This window comes from Diadema setosum, chromosome 13, assembly GCF_964275005.1.
Source record: "Diadema setosum chromosome 13, eeDiaSeto1, whole genome shotgun sequence".
In the NCBI taxonomy this organism is placed as follows: Eukaryota; Metazoa; Echinodermata; class Echinoidea; order Diadematoida; family Diadematidae; genus Diadema; species Diadema setosum.
Window position 1 is genome coordinate 3,085,397 of NC_092697.1, and position 9,312 is coordinate 3,094,708.

General features: G+C 35.5%; 1 pseudogene; it reads right to left on the reverse strand.

Moving 5' to 3' along the window:
* Positions 1 to 2,457: 2,457 nt before the first annotated feature.
* LOC140237375 (U5 spliceosomal RNA) lies at positions 2,458 to 2,513 on the reverse strand (annotated as a pseudogene).
* Positions 2,514 to 9,312: the final 6,799 nt, after the last annotated feature.

Consider the following 9,312-nt stretch of genomic DNA (forward strand, 5'->3'; position numbering starts at 1 on the left):
AGATTGTCCCCTTCTACACGATTCTATACGTCCGCCCGCTTTAGTCTGGACGGAACATTGATGATCTGGGGCCCGTTGCATAAAAGTTACTATTATTGTAACTTTGCCTTCCAATGGTAACTTCCATGGAATTCTTGATTTTGATTGGCTGTTGAGTATTGTTACCATGGTAGTTACCATTGATGGCAAAGTTACCCCAATAGCAACTTTTATGCAACGGGGCCCTGATGAAGATATTAACTTCGAATTTAATCGGTGCAAGAGGTTCAGTTAATCGGAGAAGCTCTTGAAACTATTTGGACTATGGGTACAAAAATGGGCTTGTAAACTAGGTACTGTAATCAAACAAGGAACACCGTGAAATCTTATAAATTCCATTCATTACGAAGTGATGGGTGTCCAGATTTGAAGATGCATTATGAATGCTAGATATCTATTTATATATATATTTATCATCAATAAACTCTATAACATGTAATGCGAAAAGCGGTCAGAGTTGGGGAAAAAATGATGTAAGAAACCATAAACATGCCGTTTTCATTAAGACCATGAATTCAATAATTGCTTGATTTAAAGTGATTTGTGTAAAACGGTAATAATAAAACAACGGAATCAAATGAATGGGTTTGTTTTGTTTTGTTTCGTTTTTTTCATGTGCCCATTGGAGAGTATAGCAGCTCTGGATAAAGGTCAAAATTTATGAGAAATTTGTGAACAGTTGAAGTTAGTTAATCCCCTTACAGCAGACTTGTTAATCCTCTCTCTCTCTCTCTCTCTCTCTCTCATCCACTTTTGTTACTTCGGAGAATTTGCACACAAGTGTATATGGAAAACCTAAATTTAATTTTGCGATAATTTCTATTCAAGCGGTTATCTGGAGTTGAAAAATTTTCACTGTAAATAACTCAAATTCTGTGCAGTGATGCTATAATAACTCGATTTTAGTCAAAAGCGGATCTAGCCCCTTTTTGCAAATAAGCTTTCTTCATATGCGTGTATATATATAGTTCAATATTTTCAATTTTTCGCACGTTGCTTCAGAATAAACATGGACAGTAAAAGACGACATGTGCATTATACGTCTAACCATTAAGTAATGTTACATGCATATCACCAAGAAGTGTCCACTTTCCAATTACTAATTTTGAGAGAGAAAATTTGTCAAACTTTCAGGTTTGCTGCCATCCGTGCCTTTTTAAAGATATAGTTGAGTCTGAAAAGGCGCCTCAGCCAAATAAGACAGAAATTAGGGAAACGGTTCTTTCGTCCGTGACGATGCACGATTAGGGAGTCGTTATCAGAACAGTAATCCTACTCGGGATGCACGTAATCAGATGGGGACGGTGATGGCGCACTTTTCCCTAGTACTTGATTTCATAATGATGTCTGTCTTTACATGTAGTAATCCAAGGTCTGCCAGGTTGGCGGACCGGAGAAAATTAGACTCATCAATGGGCCGAATGCATAAAACAAGCAATTGCTTGTAAGCAATTGCTTTAAGCAAAAGCACAAGCTTGTCTAGCAAAAGGTCTAGCTCAAGCAATTGCTTAAATCCATATGCATAACCTTTTGCTAGTGCTTATACCTTTTGCTTGTCCCGCACAAGCAATAAATTGCTTGCGTTTTCAACAAAAGGGACGTCACGCCTGATGTGCGAACACAAGAACAAAGGTGAGTGTGGCAGCATGCATTTGAAAGGGCATGCGTGTGCAGAAACATTTCCTGACATAGCAGAAGAGCTATGAAATGACACTCATAAATGCACACACAGACGCACACACACACACAACTATACACACACTCGTATTACTGGCTGATTCCCATCACTGCTTACAATAGCCCGCATCTGCCAGATCGCACGTGGAGAGACGTCTTCTTGCTCTCCACCGAAGTGAGACATCCTACCTGTTTTTCATCAAATTTTGCGTGCTAACCACTGGACATTCCCGTTGTTGAAATGAAATATTTCTTACTCTACTTAAGAGCAATTTCTTGTAGATTTATACCACTCCTTCACAATTGTTGTCTTTCTTCCATGAATATGAAAATGATACTTAAAAGGGAACGTCCCAGATAAGCAAAAGCTCAAGCTCATTTTACAGAGCTTGGAAAATCGTAAGCAATTCAAGTTTCAAGTTTCAAGTTTATTCAAAGTTTCCACAATACAAAAATTACATAAGAACAATAATATGTAACAAGGAATACATTGTTGAATATATGTAATTAAAACAAGATATGTAATTGCTAGCAAGAACTAGCAAAAGGTATGTTTTATATGCATACGTTTTTAAGCAAATGCTTGGTCTCTAAGCAATTTCTTGCGGACAGCAAGCAATTGCTTGTACTTGCTAGCAAGAGCTTCTGCTCGCAAGCAATTCCTTGTTTTTATGCATACGAATTCGAGTAAAAGGCTAGCACAAGTAATTGCTAGCGTTTAATGCATCCGGCCCACTGTGTTCCTCTGCACGGAAATCTTTAGTAAAAGGCGAAAAATTTATGCGTGTTGCAGAAAAGTCATAGTGAGTTAGAGAGCAATTTACATAATACTTGAATAGATAGCAAAAAATACGAGGATGGTTATAGCTTCTGACTTCATAATTTCGGACAGGTACACCCAGTCACCAGTTTATTAAGCTTTCAAAAAAAAAATTCCACATCATTTTAGAAAAAAATATTTATTCTATTTATATGTTTTCATAAAGCCTCTCTATCAGTATGGAAGGTGTGTTTACATTGCATGGTAACCACTTATCAGAATTATTCGTATTCGAAAATTTTTGATAATCGATCATGATTTCTTGCATGCTGTGTAGAGTGATTGAAACTGTCTAATTACCAACGGACAAAACAACTATCTATTGTATTCTATCAGATACAAAAAAAAAAAGTGAGAACACAGTTATAGAGCTTAACTACAAAATGTTATCAATCAATCTACCCACATGACCATATCAATTAGTTCGGAGTTCCTGACGTTTTCCAAACAGGTTTCGGTACTTTTTTAAATTGATAAATAACATTGATCGATTCACTATTATCGATTCACTATTCAAGAAAATAGCGCCTTCTACGAACAGCGTGTATGACTTCATCCTTCCTGCAACGTCAATAATACAGTATACAGTCAAACCTGTCTTAGCGCCCACCTTTCTATGGCGGTCACCTGCTTACAGCGGCCACTGAAAAATCCCTCGGACAAATTTGAATTGTTGTATTATGGACCCTTTATATAGCAGCCATATGCCTAACGCGGCCAGCGGCCGCTCATTTTGTATTTCATGGTGAATATTTACCTGCGTATAGCGACCACAAAAATTTAGCTGAACCGTTAAATCAGCCTTGTATACGATGCATTTTATGTTCATTGCGTGAATTCTACCGAGTCCTAGCTCAGTCACAATCATACCGACACGATTGACAAAATTAATGCAGCTCTTTGCCACGAAAAATGCTTCTTGCCATTAACTTGACTATATAGATTAGATCTAGGCTTCAGTAATACCGGCCTGAATTGATCCTAACAAAGGCATAGACAACTCCTAATAACAATAATGATAACAATAACAATGATACTAAAATGCTGACTAATTAGTGTTTAAGTTTATTTGAATAAGGACAATATGGTACTTGTCTGGGTATTGTCTGTTGTTTACGTAAGCTTCATACATCATCAATCTCCATCGAACTCAGCACTTGTGAACCCAGTTCATGCAAACCGGTACGAAACAGAGCAGTTCCTCAGGCCCAAATGTTGTTTTTAAAATCAAAAGAACAGAAGCAGGCAAAGAAAAAAAAAACAAAAACAATAAAATGAAGTGAATTGTACCCAAAAAAAATCCCATAATAGCGGCAAATGCAAACTTACTTGCTTGTTGTTGGTTTTTTTTTTTTAAGAATAACATGGAGTATTTTCTGCTATTATAAAACAGAAGTGTTGAAATTCAAAATGGCCACCATCCTGTCTATAGCGGACACTTCTATTGTTTCCCTTGGGTGGCCGCTCAGGTTTGACTGTATATATATATATATATCACATACAATACAGCGGAGAGTATGCATATGTCTATGCTTATGTAATATGTATATATGATTATATCTATATATACATATACATAATCATCTTTGATATATGCATATATATATATATATATATACATATATATATATGCATATATATACACTTGCATATAAAGTTTATTAATTGTGTATTTCATTTTATTGAAAAACTGAGAACCATACTACATAAAATAGCTTCCACTCATTGCGACACTGTTTAAGTATTTTATTAGAGAAACAAGACGGAAATTGTGTCAAATCGGATATGATCACGTCATCAGTAAATGAACGTTATGACCAACAACACCTGCAACGTGGAGCACAAACTAATTCACAACCAACCGTAAATGTTTTCAAATATTATTTGCAGGAACACAGCCACCAGGGCGTCACTTTAGAGAAAAAGCAATATCGATCTTCATTCTAACAAGTTTTCCGCTTTCAAATGTCCAAACGAAACACATTGACGAAAGCAAGAAATGCCTAGTAGCCTGTATTCGTTTTGGCAGTTAGTAGCGGATGTCACATTAACATACACCGAAAAGGAAGTACCCTTAGCGGTGCTTGTTGCTGAAGTGACAATTTCAATAGTATGAATAACAATTTTAGTGGTAACAATTGAGGTCGTATAGTAACACCAAATATGGAAGTAGTTGCAGTAATGTAGCAGCAGCAGCAACAGTAGCAATAAGCAATAACATCTAACTAATTAGTCAAAGAGGTTTTACATACGCTTTGTCCAAACAAAATCTAATACTTTTATTCTCGGTTTCTGTCTTCATATTGTGATTGGAATGGACTATTCGTACACTGAATTCCTTCCATTACCCAGGTCACCTGTCAACGCATTACATCTCACGTAGGTCAAGATCCACCTTACATCTAGTCTACATCAAGTACACCTGTTAACACTTCTTCTAGTAACAACGTGTATATCAGCTATGGACTATACGACGTTTAAGGCTATATGTACACTCTTTCTACAAAAGACAATCATTGCACCATCTAAAACACTGTAAACCATTGCAGATAAATGCTGTTAAAAGAAAACATTTGAATATTTGAATCACGCAGTTTTCATAGGTAAATAAAATTCAAAATTATGCAAATACCACACACATAATCAAGAAAAAAAAAGTTATGACTCACTTTCGTCGTTCATAGTCTTCGAGATGCAATAAGATTTTGTTACAAATACATCCACGTAGATTATGATAATTTCACAATAACAGCTAATGTCAAACACTGGTAAATACATGGGACATTACAGCACGGACTGTTGTCTATCATTCGTACAAACTAGACAGATTAGTAACGCTCACATCTAAGTGATATATGGATTAATGTGAGGTTAGTTTGTTCACAATTACGAAAGGAAGACATATTTTTATTTTCAATATCCATCAGACATGGTGGAATCAAAACTAGCGATCACGTCAGCAGTGCTAAAAAGGATCTACAAAGTAAAGCGTTGAAGTGGTTAATTTATATACAAGCACAAATATATCCACAAAAGAACCTGCTTTCTGCAACGCAGTTTATAATACCATGTTACATGTAACACGGTAATAGTTGATATCAACAAATATCATTTGAAAAAAATAAATACTGCTCGATGATATATCATGGAATCATATATTATTGATAATATATCAATAACATATTCTTTCGCTCAGCAATATCTCGGGTTCTAAAACGTATATGTTGAATAGCTATCACATCAAAATTTCTTCGTATAAGCTACTTTGTAACGAGATTCTACATCCGAAACAGAAAAGAAAGAAAATGATCCTTAAAACCCGAATCCAGATCTGGCAGACTATCAGATCAAGAATAGGAAAATGTTTCTTTACGACTAATCGACACAAAGAACAATGTTATTTTCGTGTGTATAAATGGTAAAAGAAGCGAGGGCTATTAAGTGTAGGACAAAATATTCAACATTAGAAGTAATTTACCCGAGATATCAGAATAAACACGTTGCAGCTAAATATCATGTCTGTATTTTTTTGTTTTTGTTTTGTTTTTTTCTATAAAAACGAGCATGCTGCTTTGGTGGTTAGGAAACACTGTCTCGCCAACAATTGAAAAGCTCATCCTTTCACTCATTGCAGCATTTAAACTTTGCCATAATTTTCAGAATCAAAACTGTACACTTCACGAAACTAAATTTTACAGAAATATAACACTTTTCCGATTCACCGCTAGATATGAATGACGATGCAGGAAATCACTAAATTAGCCTAAGTCATGCCATACTTTCAAACATGTGCATAATGATTTATCCTTCAGTATAAACCAAGAATTACAATTCGGGATGACCTTCTGTAAGAGTCGATCACATCTGTATACTATCATGATTTTGGTGGTAGCAAAAATTATTGCAACACACCGCGAAATGAATACTTTTTTTCTCCAAAATTCAAATCTATGTATTGAAGAACATTCGGCACCGCAAGCACTGGCTAGTGAGAAAAACGTCATTTATGCCAAAAACATTCACAGCAGCGATTGCAAAGTGTCTTTGTTTACATTGTCCAGATATCTCTTTAGCCGGGTGTTGAAGTTTTCTTGAGAATTTTTTGACAGGACGACACATCTGTTGAGTGTGATTTCAGTCTTAAAAGCGATCGGTCAATGAAGAGATAAGATACCTGACTAATAACTTAGAAATAAACAGCGACCTGGTTACCATTAAGTCAGCATACTTTAGAAGTTAAGTAACTACAGTGAAAAAGGAGTATTGAATTACAAACTGTACCAAAAAGACATTCTTCTGAGCCATTCCACCCTTATGTAGACTACAAGATTATGAAAGATAAAAAAAGCAACTAAGACTTTCTGAAATCACGACATTTAAGACATTATACAAAGGGTATACAGACCAAGACATACTAACTAAACATACTTTCTTCAGTGTGCCGAGATGAATCCGACTTCAGAGCATTATAACTTATGGCGGCCATAACTGGGGTCTTCCAGAGAAGAACAAAAGCATTTTCAATGGGTTATGCAGTGAGCCAGGTGCGTTGCTATGTCAGTGCATAAATTACCTTATGTTAGGCATACTCAAAATTAAAGCCACCTGTTGGAAATTACCATAAAGACAGTACCCAAACTGAATTGGTCTATAATAACTACTTTTAATGATTAGAGAAGTGGCTGTGCACAATGTAAACACAGATGGCTGTAACCATGGTAACAGGGAATGAGTCCGCCACCTTCTTCCTAGGATATTATTGCTGTGTACTGAGGTTTAGCAACATTTTCCTCTTTCTTTGGAGTGGGAGTGGGATCTTAAGCTGACTTTTGACACAATGATAACATTCAAACACTACTTCTACCATTACTACCATCACGCGAAAACTTTATGCGTATAAATCCTTTAACTACTAGAGTGGTAGTATTGAAACATAAAGTCCAATTAAAAAAAAAAATCAATGCCTTGTCATTGGTCAGTATCAGATACAAAAACACCTCTTCTCTTGTATTGGCCACGCCTTGTACACGTTGAACTAAATCATCCCAGATCGATTTTGCACAAGTAAATATCGAGTCAATTGAAATGCAAAAGCGAAAGCTTTAAAAGTTTCATACTCGCCAAGATAAACTTAATACTTTACACACTCATCAGGTTTCCTAACATGATAATCCGCATTCCAATAGACAGCATCATACAACCAAATGCTTGTTGGATAGCGAGGAAACCATAATGCATATATTTTGTTCATGTATTCAAATATTATATGGAATAAGTTTGAGCGATGGCTACTCTTAAAGATAGATAAACAAATTGTATTTACAAACCAACGTAAGCTATTTGGACTTTATGGTTTCAACAACAGTGCATTAAATTGTATGATGATTGTTATAAGAAGAGAATTTTTCTCCGCGAAATTAAAAAAAAAAAAGTTCCGTCATTCGAACACATAATATCTGAAATAAAATGTTATTTTGAGATGGAAAATGTATAAGTCAAATGATTTGTAGAGAAAAGAATTTTGTGAAAAAATGGGCTTTATTTATTAAGTGTTTTTGAACATTTAATCAAAGTTATACAATACCAAAAGTGTCTTTAGGGTTGCTTCTGCCAATGAAAAAAGAATAATATAAATTATGTGTTGTAAAAATAGTTAAATAAATTTTGTTATTATATGTTTAAGTGTAGTAGGTCACTTTCTGTCGATGATTGAATTATTATATAATTCTCATTCTGTTTTGTATTGAAAAATTATTTGTAAATGTCAATTTCTGAATATGTGTATAAATAAAACACCCTGTGGAAGGGGGAAAAATGTTGTTGGATGCCCTGGCGCCATAACGATGTACATGGAAAGTGAAGGTGCAATAGGCTCATATTTCAAGAGATATCAGATTATGATACGCAAGGACAAGTGTGTTATTGTCTGGACTCCTATTCATGAAATGCTTTTGGGAAAACTCGTTATGGGAATTACACCTGCTTCGGCATTTACAACGAAGGTTTACTTTCCAAGATTTTATAAATGGAAAGAAAGAGGGGATAAATATTGTGGATGACTAAATGGGAAAAACGTTTGATAGAGATTTTGAAGACGAGTATACAGTCAACCTCGCCTTGTTCGACCTCGCAAAAGTTGAAAATTTGGCTAAGTCGAAGAAAAATTGTGGATGTTTTCATTATATTGCATAAGTCGAAATTCACACTAGTCGAAGGATTTTCTCCGATTCTTAGGGATTCAACTTAGGCGAGGTCGACTGGACTTTAAAACAGATACATTTGAAGGAAATATAGAGAAATTGCAAGAAGCAGAAACATGGACAAGAGAGTAAGCATTCAAGATTGCAAGCTTGGTTAAACAAAAAGGAAGCTGAAGCGACTAATGGAAAATACGGTGAGTGATATATATATTTTTTTTTACAACGCAGGGTTATGGGGAAAAGGGGGAAAAAGCAATATTTAGGGAGAAAATGAAAGTATGAATTTCTCTTCCCAGAAAAGAAAAGCAATCAAAGAATACAGAGTGCTTAGAAGATGGAGAAAGAGAACAAGGAATGAGAGAAGATGATAAAGATGGTTCAACAAATCAGCGAAGACTGAATCACACGAGTTCGTGTTTTCACTGGGTGAATGAGGGCCTGCTTGCAACAGTCAGTGACCCGTGATCAACCCATCGAAATCGCTTGACATCGCGGTCTCTGAATGATGCCGACAACACGATGAGAAGAAGAACAAACGAACATCAAAGACCAGAATAACTCTTCAGACCAGTGTAT